This window comes from Lutra lutra, chromosome 1 (genome assembly GCF_902655055.1).
Source record: "Lutra lutra chromosome 1, mLutLut1.2, whole genome shotgun sequence".
NCBI classification, from domain to species: Eukaryota; Metazoa; Chordata; class Mammalia; order Carnivora; family Mustelidae; genus Lutra; species Lutra lutra.
The window spans coordinates 113,092,867-113,116,153 of NC_062278.1; the positions used below are offsets into that span (position 1 = coordinate 113,092,867).

Here is a 23,287-nt window from a genome sequence, read left to right on the forward strand (position 1 = left end):
TCAGTAAATAACTAGTAGTACAATTGTTGGATCATAGGGTAGTTTTATTTTTAACTTTTTGAGAAACCTCCATATTGTTTTCCATAGTGGCTTCACCAGTTTGCATTCTTACCAACAGTGCCGGAGGGTTCCCCTTTCCCCACATCCTCTGCAACCCCTGTTATTTCTTGTATTGTTGATTTTAATTCTGACAGGTGTGAGGTGGTATCTCATCGTGGTTTTGATTTGTATTTCCCTGACGATGAGTGATGCCGAGCATCTTCTCATGTGTCTGTGGGCCATCTGGATGTCTTTTTTGGAAAAATGTCTATTTATGTCTTCTGCCCATTTTGTAATTGGATTGTTTTTGGGGTGTTGAGTGTTATAAGTTCTTTATATATTTATATATATTAATATTAATATTAAATATTTATATATTCATATATATATATATAAGTTCTTATATATTTTGGATACTAATCCTTTATCAGATCTGGGATTTGCAAATATCTCTCCCATCCTGTAGGTTGACGTTTTTAAGACTTTGAGACAAAAGAGAGAGGGCCAGGAAATCAAACAGATGTAAATCACCTATCTCAGGAAGTGTTAAAGACATTAGTTCTCATTAGTATGCAGCACATATGTCTCAGAATGAGCACTATTAACATCAAATAATAAATCATTCCATAAAATTATTCCATATGGTAGCATCCTAATTTGTAACAGAAATATCAATACCACAAGAGTGGTATCATCATTGCTAGGTGTGTGAATGTCTATTTATTTCTATTGAAGAAGAAGAGTAATAGCAAGGCACTACTGGGGAGTAGGAAAAACCCTATGACCTAGAAATAAAGAAACAAAGGATTAGCTCTTATCTAGAATATGGCGTCCTTGAGTATGTTCTCTTCCCTGGGGTCTCATGTATGCAAGGAGAAGGTTAGTTGGTCTAGGGTTTTTATCTTAAATAGAATTTTTGGGTTTTTTTTGCCCAAATAAAATTTTACTGGGAAACAGAGACAACTTCAATGAATACAAGTTGAACTGCTTTTCTTCATGGAAGAGGAGAAATAAACACGGAGGGACAAACATTGGACAAGATTATCCCAGGACTCTTTCCCTCTAATATTCTGCAATCTGTTAACCCAGGAGGGTCCAATCCAGGTACACCTAAGAATTGCCTGGGGAGTTTGTAAAAATCCTGATATCTTTACCTAACCTCTCCAAATTCTGATTTAATGAATCTGGAACCTATGTACCAGATATGTAATATGTATGTATATATGTATGTATGTATGTATGTATGTACCTATCTGTCTATCTATCTATCAATTATTTAGATAGATATTTTACAGCTTCCCAGATCATTCTAATATGCATCTGGGGTTAAACAAATGTATTAATTCTCGGACACACCCCTTCTGCACAACCGCTCCATATAAACTGAAAGATCAAACATTTAAGTGCCCAGCATATTTCAGTGATATGAGACATTTCAACGTTTACATACTCTTGAAAGTCATTTTTTTTTTTTTTAAGATTTATCTATTCATTTATTTGACAGAGAGATCACAAGCAGGCAGAGAGGCAGGCAGAGAGAGAGGAGGAAGCAGGCTCCCTGCCGAGCAGAGAGCCCGATGCGGGGCTCGATCCCAGGACTCCGAGATCATGACCTGAGCCGAAGGCAGCGGCCTAACCCACTGAGCCACCCAGGCGCCCCTTGAAAGTCATTCTTATAGAGCAAGTGATTGTCGACCTCATAGAAACTTTTGCCATATATATATATATATATAAAATATATTTCAGCATCCTTTATTCTTAGTTATGTTTGGTGTTGCTTAACAGATGTCATTACTATACCTGATGTTGTACCTTAGCATAAAGCTGCTGCCTTTCTCACCTAGAGAGGTCATGCCTCCCACCCTTGAGTTAAATCAAAACCTCCAGTAGGCTAGAGAGTGTGTAGAGTTCAATTAAAAAAAAGAAAAGGTTTAATATAAGACATAATTTTATATCTGGAAAATTGACAAGGAACCTATTGTTTTCCAGACTCCCTGTAAAGGAAAATCCTTCTAGGAGTACAGTGTATTCTCCAGGTGTGTGAAAGAACTTTTTTTTACGTGCCAAAACCTAGAGAGGAACACCGGTATAGACCTGGAAGGAGATCATCTGCCACTTTAGATTGTTTCCACAAGGGGGGAAATACCAGTTTGCTTTGGATGAACTCAATGCCAGCAGTCCTTTAACAGTAGTTGTGGAACTTCAGAGCCTAGAACATCTGAAAAAAAGGCCAACATTAACCTGGCTTGCAAAACTAAAGAATTTTTTGGAGCACCTAGGTGTCTCAGTCGGTCAAGCATTTAACTCTTGATTTCAGCTCAGGTCATGATCTCAAGGTGGTGAGATTGAGCCCCACATCAGGCTCCATTCTCTCTCTCCCTCTGCCCCTACCTCAAAAAAAAAAAAAAAAAAAAAAAAAAATCAAAACTGAAGAAGAATTTATTAATTATATATTCTCCAAACATGTTTACTAAGACATGGGTTTTCTCGACTTGCTCTCAAATAAGCTTTTTAAATATGGAGAAAATCTATAGAACATTGTAATATTTTCTAGTCACTCCCTAGTTTCAGCATTACCATCCCCTGATCCAAATAATTTAGCACACAGGATGACAACTACAGCAAGCATTATTTTGGCAGGAAAATAGATCGGCTTACCACTGTGACCTTAGTCCTTATTTCTAGGTTTGCCCTAGAGACTCTTCCTATCTTCTGCCTGTGGGCTCTCGGCATCTTGTGACATGTCAAACTATACATCTGATGCTGGTGTACTTCTCCATCTAACACCGATAAATCAGACCCAGAATTACCTAGATCCTACTATCAGCCAGGCAAAAGGTAAAACTCTCAAAGACCAAGGAACACAGGTTATCAGCAGCTGTGTTTAATAGATAAGGTAGGTCCACAGAGAGGGCTTGAAATATTGCTGAAAGCAGAGTGGTTCTGACTCCAGAACCCTGCTGCCTTGTGGAAAACCCAAACAGGCCCCCCAAATCCAAGCTGCTTCACAGCTTGCTGAGGGTCACACACACGACAAGATCCTCGACTGCGTATAATAGGTCTTGCCTCCTTTGCTTCATTAGATTACCTTGAAAGCACTCTTACTAGCTCACTTTCATAAGATTTTAGCAATGTATAAAGAATTTGAAACTTGCTGATAATTGTTGTCAACCTTGATTATATTTTAGAACCATACTAAGTTATGATAACTTTCTTCAAAGATTTATTTATTTTAGAGAGAGGGGGAGAGAGCATAAGCAAGAGGGACAGAGGGAGAGGGAGAGAGAATCCCAAGGCGACTCTTGCTAACACCGAACCCAACACAGGCCTTGATTCCATGACCCTGAGATCACCACCCAAGTCAAAACCAAGTCAGACACTCAACTGAACATGCCACTCAAGTGCCTCAAAATTTTTAATAGCACAGTTTTGTGATAACATTGGCTAAAAATAGAATTTTTTAAAAAAATCTGTTAGTTTAGGACTCCAGCAATTTTAACATTTCTATTTTGATGTTTCCTTCCAATATTTAGCTTAGATGCTTGCATAATATTTGAATAGCTATAATTACAGCACAGATAAATGTATCATATATATGCATTTAATGTGCATATTAAAATATATACATTAAATGTATCATATACATACTTTTCTGAATTTGCCAGAGTGATCCTTTTAATGACTGCATATAATACTATAATATGTAGGGGCGCCTGGGTGGCTCAGTGGGTTAAAGCCTCTGCCTTCAGCCCAGGTCATGATCCCAGGATCCTGGGATCGAGCCCCGCATCGGGCTCTCTGCTCTTCAGGGAGCCTGCTTCCTCCTCTCTCTCTACCTGCCTCTCTGCCTACTTGTGATCTCTGTCTGTCAAATGAATAAATAAAATCTTAAAAAAAAAAACCATAATATGTAGAGTTCCTGGTAGATAATGAAAAAAAAAAGTCTTTCATGCTGAATTTTAGATGAGTTATATTTTTTGTGATTATTAATAATAGTCGTAATCTGTGTACATTCATATATTTTCTTTGTCTCAAAGTTTTTCCTTTGGAAATAACTCCAGGCATAGGTTTGCTGTCTCAGAAGGTATGGATGTGTTTATGATGATAGTGCATTAAAATTTTTGCTTTTAGGTATTTCATAGTGAAACCTTATTAAGCAGAATGCCACTAATTTAAAATTTAGATCATTTTCCCAGAAAATTATTACTTTTAAAATAAGATGATCATATTATCATAAATATTAATAATATTAAAATAATATCATAAATATTAATGTTTATATTAAATGCTATATAATATTAATATTAAATAATATTATCATAACAATATAAATATTACCACTCACGTTATAAGCATTATAACTTAAAAAATCAGAAATGCAAATAAAAACAACAATACTGTATCACCTCATAGCTATTAGAATGGCTGTGAACAAAAAGACAAGAAATAACAAGTATTGTTGAGGATGTGGAGAAAAGGGAACACCTGTGCACTGTTGGTGGGGATGTAATTGATGCAGCCACTATGGAAAACAGTATGAAGTTTCCTCAAAAAACTAAAAATAGAACTAGAATAGAATCCAGCAATTCACTTCTGGGTATTTATCTGAACAACAGGAAAACACTAACTCGAAAAGATTTATGCATGCCTATGTTCATTGCAACATTATTTATAATAACCAAGATATGGAGACTACCAGTATTCATCAGTGGATGAATGGATAAAGAAGATATGGTATAAATATATACAATTGAATATTATTCAGCCATTAAAAAAGAATGAAATATTAACATTTGTGACAACATGGCTGGGCTTTGAGGGTCTTTTGTTAAGTGAAATAAGTCAGACAGAGAAAGAGAAATACTTCTGTAAGAATATTTTTAAAAAGGAAGAAAATAAAAATAGCAGGACTCATAGATACAGAGAATAGCTCTGTGGTTACCAATGGTAGGTGGGGAAAGGTAAGCAAAATGAGTGAAAAGAGGCAAAAGGCACAAACTACTAGTTATAAAATAAATATATCATGGAGATACATTGAATAGCATGGTGATTATAGTTAATAGTACTGTGTTTCATATTTGAAATTTGCTAAGGGAGTAAATCTTAAAAGTTCTCATCAAGGGAAAAATTCAATAACTATGTATGGTGATAAATGTAAAAGAGATCTGTTGTGGTGATCATTTTATAATCTATACAAGTATCAAATCATGCTGTATACCTGAATTTAATATTTTGTTTTATGTAAATTATATCTCAATTAAAAATAAAACTAAAGTAAGTAAAACAAACTTACAACGCATTATATACTTAAAAATTTTTGCTATACATATGTAAGTAGAAACTTACTGCTAAGTAAAAACAGATCTTAGGGGTACCTGGCTGACTTAGTCAGTAGAGCATAAGACTCTTGATCTTGGGGTTGTAAGTTCAAGCCCCACGTTGGGTGTTGTGATTACTTAAAAATAACATCTTAAAGAAAAGAAAGAAAAAATATGGATTTAAAAATGTATCTTAACTATTCTGTAGAATGGTCTTTCAATATCTTTGGTCACTAGTCATAATAAAAGTATGCTGTTTATATAGCATATGTGTACTGTGCACACATAATCATCTATAAGTTGAGCCACAAAATTTCATAAAATGATACCCATACTATGTGCAAGGGGATCTGATATATTCCAATTATTCCCTTGTGATTTATCCCATTCCAAAATCATCTCTAGTACTTACATAATTGCTCATTCTCTCCCTCTCTTTTCTTTTTTTTTTTTAATTTTATTTTTTATAAACATATATTTTTATCCCCAGGGCTACAGGTCTGTGAATCGCCAGGTTTACACACTTCACAGCACTCACCATAGCACATACTCTCCCCAATGTCCATAACCACACACCCCCCTCCCAACCCTCCTCCCCCCATCAACCCTCAGTTTGTTTTGTGAGATTAAGAGTCACTTATGGTTTGTCTCCCTCCCAATCCCATCTTGTTTCATTTACCCTTCTCCCACCCCCTTGATCCCCCATGTTGCATCTCCTCTCCCTCATATCAGGGAGATCATATGATAGTTGTCTTTCTCCGATTGATTTCGCTAAGCATGATACCCTCTAGTTCCATCCATGTCGTCGCAAATGGCAAGATTTCATTTCTTTTGATGGCTGCATAGTATTCCATTGTGTATATAAGGGGCACGTGCACCCGAATGTTTATAGCAGCAATGTCTACAATAGCCAAACTATGGAAAGAACCTAGATCTCCCTCTCTTTTTTTAAGTTGGCATTAGCCCTCTAAACTGACTTCATGATCTTGATCAGTAGATTAATAATCTTTGAAAACAGCCTTGACAATAGGTACAATATAAGAAAATGATTACTGACATTAAACTCCAAAAACTCTATGTGCTATCTTTAACTATTTAACCAGTTTTGGCAAATAATTTCTCTGTCAGTGTTCATAGTTATGAGAAATATATTCATTTACAGTTACCAACACCAACTTGTTGTTTTGTGAACAAAGATCTAAAAGAAACCATTATCTTTTGGTTTCCTCTTTCGCTCATTAGCCAGAATCTGTTTTTCAGTTCTGTCACTTGTAAATTTGATGCCAAAATCCACACTCTGACCAAGGGCATATAAAAACCATTTGGTTTGGTTGCTTAATTTCTTCTCTGGCTTGAATACATCTAACCTCCGAGGAAAAACTCAAAAGACATAGGCTTGCTGAGGTATGGTATGCCAAAGTGGCTGGGAGTGCCTGACATAGAGCAGATCCTTAGAGTGTGTTTGTTGATCACAGTAAACAGATTACAAAAGGGAGAACATGCAGGAGTGTGGGGAACAAATGGGCCAACGACCATTATAACAAACTGTGATGTTTTCCAACTTCTAATCTAAATGGCCTTTTTTTCCCCACAAAGAGTTGAATCTTTGAGTTAGTGATAGCTTTACTTCACAAGCCTCTGGCTAACATGAAGATTACATTTCTGTCTAACCCTTTCATTGTTCCTTTGTCGTATTATTTTTCTTTTTTCCATTATGGTTATAAAAATCTAAAGCTGAAGCATAATGTTAAAAGATTAACTTGTCTGTGTTTTAAATTCATCCTTATTTAATAGTTCTTTATGTTATTTATTCTCAATGAAATGTAGTGAATAGAATATTGGTTTGTTTTTTCTTTATTTAAGAATCACAGTTGCTTTTTTTATTTATGATGTCTTCAGTAAGCATTTCTTGAATTTTCAGTCTAGTCTTTGATTTAAAACTCTGCGGAGGATTCTTTGAGATAATATGGGGAAAGCTACCATAAGGAATGATAAAAGTCAAGGATTATAGGTCTCCTTTAAGGATTTGGGTCATACAACTTAACCCTTGTTCCTGTTTTCTCTATCCATAGGATGGATACTTGTGAACTTATACTTTATAGGAATGCTTTGGAAATGAATAAGTGTATGTATTGATAAATGCTTTGAATTATTGAAATAAAGACATCATTATCATATCATTTACTTAGGAAGATATCTCAGACATCAACTACTTACTTGAATTTATTATGTTTTAAAAAGAAGTCTATTATCACTGGACCTACGTGCTACTATTAAGTCATGGAGGTGTATGGATGTGTTGGGGGAATGGGATGAAGGAGGAAAGGTAAAGAGAAACCACACTGAGTGTCCTTAGGTGTCAGACCTTGTAAACATACTTCCTCAGGTTAACCCTCCTAACATCCCCAGTGGATATATCCTATTATCCCCATGTCATAGAGGAGGAAAACATAGCTCAAAGAGGCCACATTAACTCATCTGTTTCTCAAGATATATAAGTTACTGCACTAGGATTTGAATCTTACTACAAAACTCAGCTTCACAGGACACCACAGTTTTCTCACCTTTCAGATTGCTGCTTTGGAAACTTCTGTTTGCAGCTAAAATAGGAAAGGGCAGGGCTAATTTAATTAAAAGAAATAATTTATAATATTATCCAAAGAGATCTCTTTTTTCGCTTCCCTCAATGTTTCCATTACAATTTTAGCTGAAGATCTGGATCATTTCTTATTTTATCTTGCAATTTTGGCCACTCTAGTTCCTGGACTTACAAAAATATACTTGCTAAAGTTGAGTTAAAGGGCAAGACTTATACTGCAATTTTTCTGCTTGGTTATTTGTGTAATTAAAATGATCATTTTGGAGAATGACTGAAGGTTCAGCTGGAGGAGGGCAAAGGAAGGAGGGGCGGCTTGACAGAATTAGGGAAATTCCAGAGGACATGATTGCCAGATTTCCTGCTGACCCTTCACTGCCAAACCCCGCCTCCTGCTTTTCTTGCACAGCTGTGTGGTTCATTAAATAGTGATGTCTACAAATCACAGCAGTGGTAAAATGCAAAGCAGGGGGAATTCCTGTGCACGGGTCGCTGCCAAGTTCCTAGAGTTTTAACAGCACACTCACCAAACTGCTTCTCTCTCCCCTCCAAAAACTATAAATAAATTCAATATCAAGAGTGTATTCATCAATTAGAGTGCCTTTCTGTTCTCTTGGAGAGTGTGAAGTATTGTGTAAACTCATCAGTAATGGTGGCCAAGTCTAAGGCAACTAAATCTCTGTGGGTCTTATGTTGTCAGAGATAAGGCTTTGACCTTGATGTTGCTACCAGTCTTCTAGTTGAGACAAGGACCATGACCTCATCATCTGAAACATAGATTTTCCTGTCCATCGTTTGGGTGTAGTGCTTTTCAGAAACCTGCCTTATAGAATTTAAAGTCAAGAACCCAGTTGCTACTGTTCAGGAGAAGGATGACACAAAGGTCAGGGTTTAATTCAATGGTATAGACAGGATATATTTGTGTGTCCGTGTCCAGCACAGTGCTGAGGGAGGTGGGGGATGAAAATGTAAGAAAGAACTAATGTGTGCTAGTAGGACTGGTGTGAGGTGTGGCTCTGACAAATGGTAGACAAGTGCTGTTAAAAAGGTATCATGAGAAGGATGGTAAGAAAAAAAAAAAAATTCTAAATTCTACCTGGAGGGATTGGAGAAGATTCAAGGGAGGAAGTAATATTAGCTCCATGTCTTTAAAGATAGATAAAGACAGAGGCACTTCAGGTGGAGGAAAAAAAAAATTGCAAAGGTACAGAGAGTAGAATTTAGTGAGGATGAGAGTGTTGCCTTGTGTTAAGGTGGTAGCATTATAACTATATTATAAGATACACAATATTAATTATCTGGCAATTAGAAAAATAATAACCTACTTGCCTTTATGTGGACATATTGTCTTCAGTTGGGTCCATCTGTTTCTTATTTTATACCAGTTGGATTCTTGCATTGATGTTATATGTCTTGTGCTTATGGGCATTTGAATTTGTGACCCCTGGGCTTGAGTAAAAAGTATGAGTGAAAGAGGTGGTTTGGTGGAATCTCTGTAATAAGAGGCCGTTGATCTGGGTGTTGGTGGATGGACAGAGAAAGAACAAGAGTATGAAGGATCAAAGTAGAGAGGGTCTGGAGGCCCCAGGAAAAAAGTGGTAGCCAGCTTGTAGGCAGAACTTGAGTTTCTTTTGGAGAGTTTTAGGATCCAAGCTGGACAAGGAAAATAGAGAGCAATTCAAATTAATGTACATTTATTGAAGTCATGCCTTGCACCAACATTACTCATAGGTATGGTGGTGGATATTGAGATATATCAGTACATTGTCCTTATTCTCAGTTATAAGGAATGGAAACAGACATGTTAGCAACTATTGCTCAAAGCAGAAGACAGTAAGAGCTAGTAGTTTGCCATGGAAATATGGAAGATAGGTTTATTTTGACTGGAGAAGGGTAGGAAATATTTCTGAAGAATTGTATTGAAAGTGAGATATAAAGATTAGCTAGGTCACTGATGTGTAAATGACTATGATTGAAAGAAAGCAAAATAAGCAAAGAAGGAGGCCATAAAATGCTAGAACTATTTCAGAAATTAAGACTAGTTTATGAATTCTATTTTATTATAAGATTAGATCATCAAGCATCTTCAAAGCTGTGCCCTTGAATTTGGACTTCAAATTTGATAGGGAGCCATTGAAGATATCTGATATAATGGGGTAGATTTATAAATTCAGGGGTGCTGGGGGGCTCCATTATTGCCATACCTTATAGCTCTAAGAAAGAGCTAGGTTTGTGAGGAATTGCCCCAGACCACCATACCATAGGATGATAAGTCAGGATTGGAATTCCTTATTATTTGGCTTAAAGATCAGTTATGTATTGGGATTCACAGACCTCATTCCTTAATATGCGTTTGATGACCCCTGCATCTCCACCCCTACCCTTGGGCTCTTATAGCATTTGATTCATTCTCCGTGTTTCTGGCACTTAGCATGCTGCCTGACAAGTAATAGGTACTCAGTAAATGTTTGCTGAATGAATGGACAAACTGCGAACTTGTTTTAACACGTGGAGAAGAGCCTGGTTATCAGTGCTTGAGTAAACATTCTACCCAAGAGCATCTGGTTTTCAACGGGGCTGAAAGCTAGCCTTTGATACTTCCCCTTTGGTGTCTGAGATCTTGGACAAATAGCTCATTTTCCTGAGAGAAGTCTCCTTCACTTGAAACAAATTTGTCTTATCCCCAACCACTAGGAAGCAGTCTCAAATGTGCTCCCCCACCCCCAGGGGGCTGATCCCGTTGCAACTTCACAAAGTCAAGCTTCCCATCTCCCTGACTTACTTTCTCGCTGAAATTTGAAAGGAGCAGAGATTGAAGGTTGCCATAAAATGACAAAATATATTTCACATCTTTCTCTTATAAATACTAAAAATGAATGACTAACTTACATACGAACTACAATTTCATATGCAGAGGTAATTGAGCCATTTTAAAGTTCTAATATTATACCAGATACCTATTTTCTGAAAAATTTTTATATCCCTTTCTATAATTGCAACTGATACTTTCATAATCTTGACAGCTGCATATATTAATAAACATGCCAATAAGTAATTTTAAGAAATTTTACAAATCACTACTTAAGAAACATTTTATCAAGTGAAAAGATTTTGTCCACTATGGAAAGAGTGGTGAGTGGTTAAAGCTTTGTCTTATATTCTCTCCAAAGTATATTTTTAAAGGTTTCATTTTTGCATAACACAGATGAAATCTAAAAACAACTTGGGTAGAATTGGGTTCCAGCTCTCCAGTTTATAAGAGATACTCATGGATACTCAGTGGTATGGTGTTGTTACCTATAATTAAATTAAAGACACCATGTCCCTGGAATTGTGTGTGTATGTGTATGTGTGTATGTGTGATCTATGATAGCAGTATTCTCACAAGTTGGAATGTGGAAAAGGACTATTTCTAAATGTATTTTCTTCAAGTTCTGTGCTCATCTTCCTTGCCATGACATTTGAAAAGGTGTTCATGTTCCCAGTGTTCTCTCCTAACCCTGGTGCTCTGCTTGCCCTGAAAGCCTACAGAGACATCTGCAAAGAGATTAGGTCTCAGCTTTGGTCCCAGGAGTCATCCCTTCACATAGTGCAGGCTCATTGCAGGGATATCAACATTCAGAGCCTAAGTACAGGGTGCCAGGATGGCTCCGGTTAAGCATCTGTCTTTGACTGATCCTGGGATCCTGGGATTGAGCCTTACCCTTGACTCAGGCTCCCCGCTCAGCAGAGTCTCCTTCTCTCTCTCCCCGTACTCCTGTTCTTGCTCCTTCTCTCTCTCTCTTTCAAAAAACAAGTAAAATATTTTTTGAAAATACAAGTACAGGAAAACAAACAAGAAAGAAATCTTGCTTTGACAGAGTTATATATTAAGGTATATGTTTGTAAGTCAGGTGCTCAGAAATCTTGAGATGTTTCCTTTAGTAAACTTCAGTGCTATTTGAGGGACTCCTCTTGTTCTTCAAGCTCTCTTTCAAGATTTTCTGTCTCATTGGTGTGCACCACAGTCTTTGATAGTTTTCCCTTGCTTAGAGATTATCTTTACATCTTTCCAAAGTTCTCTCAAAAACAAGAGGCCTCTAGGTACTTAGGAAGGAGTATGAAAAAAAAAGGGGTGGGTAAATAGGCGTCAAAGATCTTACTCAGCATGCATCTCAGAACTGAATCAGCTTTACACACACATACACATATCAAAGTCATCTTTTTAGAAAAACGTGATCTGAAACCCAAAACTAAAGTCAAAAAAAAAAAAAAAGAAAGAAAGAAAGAAAGAAAGAAAGAAAGAAAGAAAGAAAGAAAGAAAGAAAGAGAAAGAAAGAAGGGAAGAAAAAGAAAGAGAGAGAGAGAGGAAGAAAGAAAGAAAAGAAAAGAAAGAAGGAAGGAAGGAAGATTTGTTGGTGTGTGTTTACCAAACTGTTTTATTTTCCACAAATGACTGTACTTTCCATCTTCTCTTAAAGTTAATGTGGCTATGTAACTTGTTCTAACCAATGCAATATGGACAGGAGTTCTCCTTGCTACTCCCCGACTTCCTAAATTACCATAAGATTACCATAAATAACCATAAGATCCTTCCTATGCTTTCTCCCTTCCTCTCTTCTCTTCTCTACTCTCCTCCCTTTTACTTTTCTTCCCTCCTCTCTTTACTTAAGGTGGGATAGAAGAACCCAGAGGAGGTTTTTGAGGCCCTAGAGAATTGCCTGGCCTGGGTGGAAGGATTCTGGATCTTTGAGTCACTGCTTATAGGAAAGCTACACAGGGGAGTTGCTTGGAAGGAAATGTCCTCCTAAGACTTTGTGTCAGTGAGAAGTAAAATTTGACTGTGACAGTGGTTTTGAGATTATGGCATCTATTTTTCCATTGTAGTTAGCTTTTACTCTAAAACAAGGATCACATAGGATATTTTCTGGTCAGCGAGGGAGGATACATTTGGTCTCTCTATAAACACACTGCTTTTGTTTCAGGGAAGGTACCTTGATCAACACGAAGACCTAGTAGGTATGTATCTGTCAGCCAAATATAATTACGATTACATCTGACGCTGACAGCCAGTGACTCTGGACCCTTAATAAGGTCATGAATGCTGAGTCTGAGACCATCCCTGTGGTGGTTTGGGGCCCAGATGTCATGATATATGAATCCGATGGTAAAAATCAAAGCAGCTAACCATGTGAAGAATTCGCGTACTGTACATATACCACAATGAATCTTAGTGCAAAATTGTGAAGATTTATCACATATAAATTTCTGTGCAGTGGTTTGGGTTGTTTTCCTTTTGTTTAAAAAAAAATCAAGAGACCATAAAACCATTTGAGAAATAACTGTGAGTATCCAAGGAACTGAAACATTCTCCTCATTATAACCGCTGTGAATCATCATTCTCAGGGGATGGGAATCAGACCACAGTTTAGAACAGTGATAACCATTACCTACATTTTATTGAGTACCTGTCAGGATCTAGACCAGACACTTTACTCTTATTGTAACATACAGCGTTAGGTACTTGTATCCCTGTTCTGCAGATGAGAAACTAAGATTTAGGAAGCTTGTATATAACTTGCTCAAGGTCAAATATCTGTCCTGTAGCAAAATCAGGATTCCAAAGTTCATGTTCCCAGTTGGTTCCCAATGCTCCCATCATGGGCCTCTAGAATCTTTATTTTTAACTATATTATATACTTCCTCTTCATATATAATGCTCCCTGTCATAAAATATATGTTTTTTCTCTCTTTTCTTGAGTGAGGTCAAAACCCAAGGGATACCATATTTGTCAAGACAATTGTATTGTAATGAATTTACATCATTACATGAATCTAAGATTTTCTTAGATTCTCTATCATTGGACATTTTTTTCAAAAGATTTTATTTATTTATTTGACAGAAAGAGAGAAAGAGAGAGGGAGCATAAGCAGGGGGAGCAGCAGGGGGAGAGGGAGAAGCAGGCTCTCTGCTGTGCAGGGAGCCCAGTGCGGGGCTTGATCCCAGGACCTCAGGATCATGACCTGAGTATAGGCAGATGCTTAACTGACTGAGCCACCCAGGGGCCCCAGTCACAGGACTTTAAACATATTGTGGGAACAATATGATAAATGACATATTTTTATGTCATCTTTCACTCACTTTGAGTTCCAAAATATCATGGAACTGTTACTCCATGATCACTTCTCTATTAAAGAGAGAGAAATTACCACACTTCCCCCCCCACCCCAATTCTGTACCAACATTGAACTGGTTTCATTAGAAAAAGAACTTTTCAGCTTACATCTCACTCAACACAATGGTGAAGCAAGAAATCTGTAACGCTTACAGTGATAGATCTGATGGATTTTATGGTAGCCTGAATTTTATAGCCAAATCTTTGAAAATTACTCAGAATAAAAAGTTATCTTATTGGGGCACCTGGGAGACTCAGTTAGTTAGGCAGCCGATTCTTGGTTTTGGCTTAGGTCATGATCTCAGGATGGAGCCCCACTAGAGGCTCCATGCTCTGTGTGGAGTCTGCTTAGAATTCTCTCTCTTTCTCTCCCTCCCCCTCTGTCCTCTCCTCCCTCTCTCTCTCACTCTCCCTCTCAAATAAATAAATGAAATCTTTAAAAAAAAATAGTTTTCTTATTCACATTCCTTTCCCATTATGGCACTAATCTATTCCAAAATTTCTCTTCAGTCCATCTACCTGTCATAAACCTTGTTGCCTTTAAGAGTGAGTTATCAGAATCTCCAAAAATCTTTACACTTAATTCATAACCATTTATTGCAATAACTTGCTAAAACATAAATATACACATGTACAAAACAAAGCATGTGAATAGACACACATGTACACATATGCACACACACGTGCACAGTGTGCTCTACCCTTAAACTGCTCCCATATTTCGGCATTCCTGAAATTAAGTAAGTTGTTGCTACTACCATTTAATAACCCTCTAGACCGGGGAACACATGCCCTCGTCTGCACCAATCACAGATCATCTCATAACAGATAATATACTAAATATCATCTTTCCCATGGATCAAGTCACTTATTCTCTTGAGAGAGGGTATCACACCATATTTGCAACAAACTTAATAACCTTGAAAAATAAAGAAATGAATGAAGTTGCTTTGATAAGTAAGATGTAGAAAACATAGCTCCAGATAACAGCTGACTTCTCCTAAGAGAAGGTGGGAAGAATGGTGAGTTAGAAGTTATACTCTTTTAGACAGCTGCTCCTATAGCTTTTTTTCACACAAATAGGCTAAATTTGAATTTTTCTATGCTCAATGTAGTCATAATGTGCCCTCACAAGCCTGAGGGGCACAGAGAATATCTGAAATCGGGGTTATAAGTATCCAAGTTGGGGCATCTGGGCAGCTCAGATGGTTGGGCATCTGCCTTTGGCTCAGGTCATGATCTCCAGGTCCTGGGATCCACCCCCATGTCAGGCACCCAGTTTCCCCCATGATCTGCTTCTTCCTCTTCCTTTCCCTCTGCTTCTTCCTCTGCTTGTGCTCTCTCTGTCTCTGTCTCTCTCAAATGAATGAATAAAATCTTTAAAAATAAATAAATAGGCAAATAAATAAATATCCAAAGTAAATGAGGTTAGTCTCATTAATGAAAAGTCATCATGCTTGTCCGATTCCTAAATCATTTATTGCTTTTGTAAAATCTGAGAGTTAGTCCGGAGATCTGTTCAGCACTGGATAAGCCCTGTGCCTTAGAGAAGTTGTCTTCGTTTCCTCTTTCCTTTTAGCCTGAAATCAGATCCACCCTCCAAAAGTCAGTCTTCACACTGAGCTTAGAAAGGGAAGACAGAATTAGTAGTAATGAGGAATAATATATATGTTAAAAGATAGCATTGAGAAATGCATTTATGTGGGAAAAGGAGAAAGCTTGCTGTATGATCTGCTGTTTCCCTCTCTCTCCGAGAAGCTAAAATTAAAAATTGATAAAGACAGATAACAACATTAAGGGGATGCTCTGATGGACAGAGGCTGTCTATTAGAAAAACAGAAGTACTTATCTGTAACAGAATCAGCCCCAAGGATGAGTCGGAAGCATCGAGGCAGGGTGAAGTTTGACATCACTGATTACCAAAGGTCTAGAGGGAAATCCCAGGATTCCCACGACGTTGCAGTGACCAGAGAACCATGCTGCTCCTGGTAACCATACTTCCTTTTGTCCTTTCTCATAGGTCATATGGTTTAGAAGCAGCCCGTAGCATTACCTGGCTCGGCTCAGCTCCTTCTGAGTCATGAGCTTCTGAGTTTGTTCCCACAGTAGCCATCACGTCCTGCTTGTCTCCCTGATGCTGTACCCATACTTTACCCTTCTACAGGTGTTGTTTTGCCACCTAGTTTGTTAGAAATCTTTTTATATGATGAGCCTTGGGTGTTATACACAACTGATGAATTGTTGAGCACTGCATCTGAAACGAATGATGCACTATCTGTTGGCTAATTGAATTAAAATTAAGAAACAAATAAGTAAAATTAAAACCAAAAAGAAAGAAATCTTTTTCTATTCCAAACCATTTTTATAAGCATTCCACCTGACCCGCCAACACACTCCCCTGGGCCTCCTTTGTCATTTGAAATATTCATGACGATGCAGTTAAACTTTTGCTTTTGGGGTCATGGTCAACAAACTTGTTTATAGAAGGTCAAACAGTAAGTATTTCTAGCTTGATAGGCCATGTGGTCTCGACTCTGCCCCGGTGGTATGAGAGCTGCCATTGACCGTCCTGAACCAACACACAAGGCTGCTCCAAGGTGCTTTCCAGAAATAGACAAGAGTAGTTTCCAGAAACTGACAACGGTAGTTTAGGGGCTGGTAGTTGATAGAACTTTGTATCACTTCAGAGTCGTGCACTTTTCTTCAGCCAGCTTTCCTTTGAAAGTCTTTCTCTGTGGAATTATGCCTCTCCTGTTCTCTGTGAGTAGTTTTGAAATCTCCTGTTTTGAAGTGCAGATAAATGTCTTTAATGTCATCATGCTTCCTATCCCTTTGAGACTATGGCCAGTCTAGGTTGGCTTTCTTACTGGGATGGATTTTAAGAAGCACAGAACAAGCAAATGCAACTTAAAAGAATTTTCATTTTTCACATTTGTGGAATTCTGTTCTTTTAAATTTCTTTTCTTTTTCTTTTTTGGTCTTTGGAAGGATGTTAAAGAAGAGCCAGCTCATAGCCTTGAGGTACACACTTGTTCCTTTCTTCTTTATTTTTCTCTCCAGTTTTCCACCAAACCCTGCCCCAAACCCATTCTGCCCAGCAAACTCAAGCCACAAATATTTCATCCCCTCACCACCAACCTCTGACTCAAAACCCTGTATTTTCCAGATTGACTAAAATATTCTTGCTAAATTTTTTTTTCTTTTTTTCCTTTTCTCTTTTCGCCATTCCCAAATTCAAAAGTCAAGGAGCTAGGGCAAAGAGGGAGAGGATATGGCTACTGGAGGGCAGGTCAAAACCCACAAACATGCCTCACTGTAATTTTTCATCTTGTCAAATATTAATTTTAGTATTTTTATTATCATTATTATTTGAGGTATGTTCTAATTACTTGTTGTGGGGGGGACCACATACTCGTACACAGTACCTAGACAAGAGATCAGTGTAAGTGGCCTTAGGGACCACTGTCTCCTACATGTTTAGGTGGTAATCTCCCACCTGAAAGCTGGTAGGGAGGGAAAGGGAGATACTTGGGCTATGGCATCTCTGCCACACATTCGTCAGCCAGCACTTCCTCACAGACTAGTCCATCTCCCTCTAAGACAAAGTGAGCAAACAGAAGAAGACATCCAGGGCCCCACTGCAGTCAGCCTGTAACCAGCTCCTGTGCTTCCCCGGGCTGTCTTCCTGCAAAAGGCGGGAAGCCTAGAAATGTGGAAAGGGACTGGTGTCCGATGGGGTCACTGTCAGGGGACACTGTAGGGAGGACCTCTGTGATGACCCAGAGGCCTGAACTAAGCCTGGGGCAGCAGTCATTCTTGGTGTGGTGAGAAAGTTTAAAAAAACCTTTGCAGCCCTGGTCTTGGCTTGCGGTGGGCCGTCTTCACCAGGGGCTGTGAAGAGGTTTGCCTGATGTCATCATCTGGCATCTACTGAATGTAGAAAGAACTAGGGCTGGTCGTGTAAGAGTTGAGGAAAAATAGGTTTGGGGCCTTAAAATTGAAGAGTAATAAAATAGGAAGGAAGCTTAGTGATTATCTAGTAATCCAATTACCTTCTTTTACACATAGGGGAAAATGAAACTTTGACCGGAAAGGGGAATCCTTTTCCCTAGCCAGTTAGTCCAGACAGAGCTCTGCATTACCCATCATGATTAAAAATAATAACTTGGGGGTGCCTGGGTGGCTCAGTTGGTTAAGCGGCTGCCTTCGGCTCAGGTCATGATCCCAGCGTCCTGGGATCGAGTCCCACATTAGGCTCCTTGCTTGGCAGCGAGCCTGCTTCTCCCTCTGCCTCTGCCTGCCACTCTGTCTGCCTGTGCTCACTCTCGCTTCTCTCTCTATGACAAATAAATAAATAAAATCTTTAAAAAAAAATAATAACTTGGTGCAAGAGGCAGTGAGAAGCCACGAGTGAGTGAGAGGAAGGTATAGTATCCATCTTGCTTTGAGAGGTTGAGCTAAAAATTTGTTTTATCAAGGGGCTTCTCCAAACCACCTGGAAGGTGGCTCCTTGTTTGCCTCTCATGCCCAGACTTCCCTCCCTGGAGGTAAGGAGGAGCCAGCTGCTCAGGTGATTCCAATTTGCTTATCCCCCCACTAGAGAATCACCAGCACTAGACACCAGTGATGCTTAACAATGCCACACATTGGAATCTCCTGTGAGACTTCTAAAATTTTCCATAATGCTCCTTCCCAGATTCTGTTCTTCAAAATTCTGATTTAATTGGTTTGGGGTCGCACCCAGGCATCTGTATTTTAGCCCCCTCCCCCCCGCTATGTATCCCAGTGGGTAGCCAGATTTGAGAAACACGCGGCTAAGAGAAGCCTGAGAGCTGAAGCGTGGAAAGGGATGGCAACACAGAAGTAGAAGCGTAAGGAGGACAGTCTGGGAAGATGTGGCTGAGGACAAACTAGGTCTGAAGAGAACTGTTGCTCAAAGGAATAAGAAAGCAGGGACAAGAAGCTGGTGGGCCTTTTTGGGAGAGTAATGAGGTTCGAACAGGCTCAGGTGGAAGCAGTTTAGAAACCTGATTACAAAAAGAGCAGGACTCGGAAGAAAGTCAGTGGAGACAGATCTCCCCACTGGTTCTAGACTGAAGTGTCTTTGGTTTTCTCACCAAGAAGAAAGAACAAAGGACAAGCGACTCAGAGGAAAGTTTTCTGACTTGGCAGGTAAAGAAAAAGTAATGGGGCAGTTCTAGAAGAGAGAACGTGTCTTACTGTCAGTAATTCTAGAGCCTTGGACCTTCAGATAACAAGGTCAAAAAGCTCCTATAAAATGAATGATAGGATTTTCGGACCGGGGGCCTGAAAGATCACTAGGGGCAGCCCCCCCCCCCTTCAAGGGGAACTTGAATCCCAGAGAGGAGCAGGGACTTGACTAAGATCACCTGAAAGCCAGGGTTCTGACCTCTGCTTGTCCCTGGGAGAGTCTGCCCAGTGTGAGAGTTAGAAACACAGACTCTGGAACCAGCCTGTTGAATTTGCTGCCCTCATGTACTGAGTGTGTACTTTGGGGTAGTTACTTATGTTCTCTGTGCCTCAGTTGCCTGATCTATAAAATGAAGTTTAAGAGAGTCAAACTTAATCATGGGCTTTTGGATGGATTAAGTGAGTTAATATCCATAAAGCATTAAGAATGATGCCTAGCATGGAGGATGTATTAAAAATATTAACTGTAATTGTTACACCATGCTGTTTTATTTAGCTGATAAAAACACATTTCCGTGAACAGGACTGTGATAATACCTTGCCTGTGTGAAAACGGATATTTGGAGAAAATGTAGATTTATCAAGGTGCTCCATTTTTTTATAACAGTCTTAAAGGGATTAGAATGTAGGTGAATCCCCAAGCTGTATCTTCGCACAAGCAATTTCTTTAAAGTGCAGGTTTTGAGCCTCATTCCAGATATTCTGAAAGAGAATCTTTGGGAGGTACGGACAGGGAATTTGTATTTTCTGATTGTGGGTCAGGTAGTGATGTTGAACTTTTAAGCATGACACCTACTGCCCCTTGCTGAGGAAGTAGAGTGACCTTCCATGGTAAGACTCCAAGACCTTCTTTCTTGCCTGAGAGAGGTCCTATCCCTTTTTCACTGTTTCAGATATGGAAATTGAGGTTTAGAGGGAGGTGGAATAACTTGCCCATAGTCATTAACTTTGTAATTAACAGACCAGAGACTCTGAAACCAAATCCTTTAGACTCCAGACTGGCCATCCTCCCAGCTATCAGGTGCTCAGGAGGAAGTAACTTGCCACTTGGCTTCAGTTTTCTTATCTGTAAAATGGGATAATATTAGTATTTACATCATAAAGTGTGAAAATTAATGCATTTCAGGCATATCGTGGAGAAACTTGCCCATAGAAGCAATTGCATATTAAGTTGTTGTTTCTGCTCTGGATATTGACTTTGTTATGTATACTCTACTTTCCAAATATTTCCTTCTACGAGTGTTTACTTGACACCCACTTGGTGCCTGCTACTGTGTCAGACTACTGAAATAAGTAAATGGTAATGTGAACTTGGTCTCCAAGAGCCAACGACTCCGTTAGAAACTATAAGACAAGATGTGATCAGAAAGAACAAAGAGCCATACCGTCTTAGTAAAAACAAAACTTGTCTACCAGGAGCCCTTAAGAAATGTGTCATTCTGGGCAGTTCCATTTTCTAGATAAACATGTGCTCTTTAAAGAGTATTTAAAAAAAATATTAGAAGATAGATATTTCTTAGAACAAGGTATACTTCTCTTTTTAGCCAAGAATAGTATGCTCCATGTGAACTCATCTTAATGATTCAGGATCACATTGTGAACATTTTTATTGGGTTGTCATCACATGAAAGTCCTTAGGATCTTCTGAGGTGTACCTGTCTCTTTATTCTTGTGTTCATTTTTGGTTTTGTTTTTAATTTTTCTCTTTCATTGTTGCAAAACCCCATTTCCCCACCGAAGTCACTGTGACCCATCAGAAAGAATAAACACTTGGGAAACAATTTGATCTGTATTTGTATACTAACTCTGCTAGTCTGTGTGAACAAAGGTCATTCATTCATTCATTCATTCAACAAATGTTTGTGAATTCATTCAACAAATCTTTGTGAATGTCCCATTATTAGGTCAGGAATTCTTTATTTATTGGGATATGAATATATCTTTGCATAGCTTACATATATGTAAGTTTTTGTCTTCAGGAGGCTGTAATGTGGTATTTTCTTAACCATTCATAACATATTTTCTTCACATCTTTAAAGTGAAACTGAGGCAGTGACTAACATTGCAGTGTTAGGAACTTGGGGTGGGGTGTATTTGGAGAGGGAAACAGTTAGACACAGATAGGATTCGAATCCAGGAAATCTCTTATGCTCTCATTCTGTATTAAAAAGCATTATGGAGCACTTCCAGGCACTGTTCTAGGCCTTGGAGATCCAGCAGTGAACAAGGCAATCTGCTCTTATTGAGTTTACATTCTTGTGGGGGAAAACTGACAATGTACAAGTAAATATATAATACAATTTTAGATAAGTGATCTGAAAATATATATAGAAGTCCATAGAGTATGAACCAGAGGTAGGAAGGTCTCTCTTTTTTTCTCCTGGTTTTTCTCACAACAATGTTCATAAATGTGTTGCTTAAGACATAAATCCTCATGATTTATTAATTAAATATCAAATATTATTACTAGGTACTAGCCTTTAACATGTATCAGATCCCATTCAGAAAAAAAAATCTCTATATTTCAAGATCTCTTATTATATAAAATTTATTTCCTCCCTTCAGCCAATTTGTATATTTAATTTACTTAGAATAAAATTTACCAGGACAGATTATTGAAATAAGCATGGTCCATGGGTGGTAATTTGTCCTCAGCTGGTATGTTGAATGTGAAGGGATTAAATGAACCTGGTAATGTGACCTTCATACACAAGATAGAACTTGTAAAACCCTTTTGTAAAAAGGGTAAAGCAAGGCCCAAAGGAAGTAGAATGAAGATAACAAAGAAAATGAGGGGACTTGTGAGGATCAGGACTAGCAAAATAATTGATTTTTAATGTTTAAAAACTTCTATTTTTTATATGCCCAAAATCTTTTCATTTGATATATATATCATATGATAAAATAAAATACATCTTAAAATTTTTAAGTTCCTTCAGTACTAAGACTTGGAACAAATGGAGCGAGGGCAAGTGAAAATAGATGGTGCCCTTACTTTGAAGGGAGCCAGTAAGCCAATTTAGCAAACTGGTGGGGGTGGGGTGCTCCAAAGAGTTTGTTCTTGAGTTCTCAACTTCCTGCCATAGTTCTTTTTTTTTTTTTTTAAAGATTTTATTTATTTATTTGACAGAGATCACAAGTAGATGGAGAGGCAGGCAGAGAGAGAGAGAGAGGGAAGCAGGCACCCTGCTGAGCAGAGAGCCTGATGCGGGACTCGATCCCAGGACCCTGAGATCATGACCTGAGCCGAAGGCATCGGCTTAATCCACTGAGCCACCCAGGTGCCCATAGTTCTTTTTTCAAATTTTATTTTACTACTAATTCCTCAGCCCATCACATATACAGCCAATAAACATGTAAAATTGTTTTGCTATAAATTGTAGATAATATTTAGTATATTTTGTACAGATTAGACAAATTTATGTTTAAAAAAACCCAAAATCTCAGTATTCAATACGAATGTCACTCACTATTACTTTCTTAGCGGGTCGTTCATCTAATCACTCCTAAGAATGAGGCGAATGTGCCACTCATTCTTGAAATATATGATATTAACATGTCTTTTAATCAGCTATTTAGTTACAGAATATTAGCAATAATACCCACTCTATGAATTTGAGCTATATATACCTGCTGTATCTCACCATTTTTGACCTCCAAAATAACAATTGCATATGGTTCAGAAAATACACAGTTCAGAATATGACTATCAAATGAGACATATGTGGACATAATTTCATACTGAAGTATAACAAATGTGAATCACTATTTCTGTAGCAATAAAATGTTGACCCCTATGTGTGTAAGATATACTCTATGAATTGGATCACCATGACCTATTTAAAATAATAATATATGAAGGGAGATGATTATACAAGTATATGAATGATTACAATACAAGGTATGCACTGAAGCAAGAAAAGAGAAGCTTTGACTGGATCTGATGATAATTTATCATCTTCTAGTGT

At 38.1% G+C, this 23,287-nt stretch overlaps 1 protein-coding gene across 9 annotated transcripts in view; it reads left to right on the forward strand.

Annotated features, from left to right (window-relative positions):
* Positions 1–23,287, forward strand: part of TP63 (tumor protein p63) — a 235,317-nt gene that overhangs the window by 59,635 nt on the left and 152,395 nt on the right. The window lies entirely within an intron of this gene.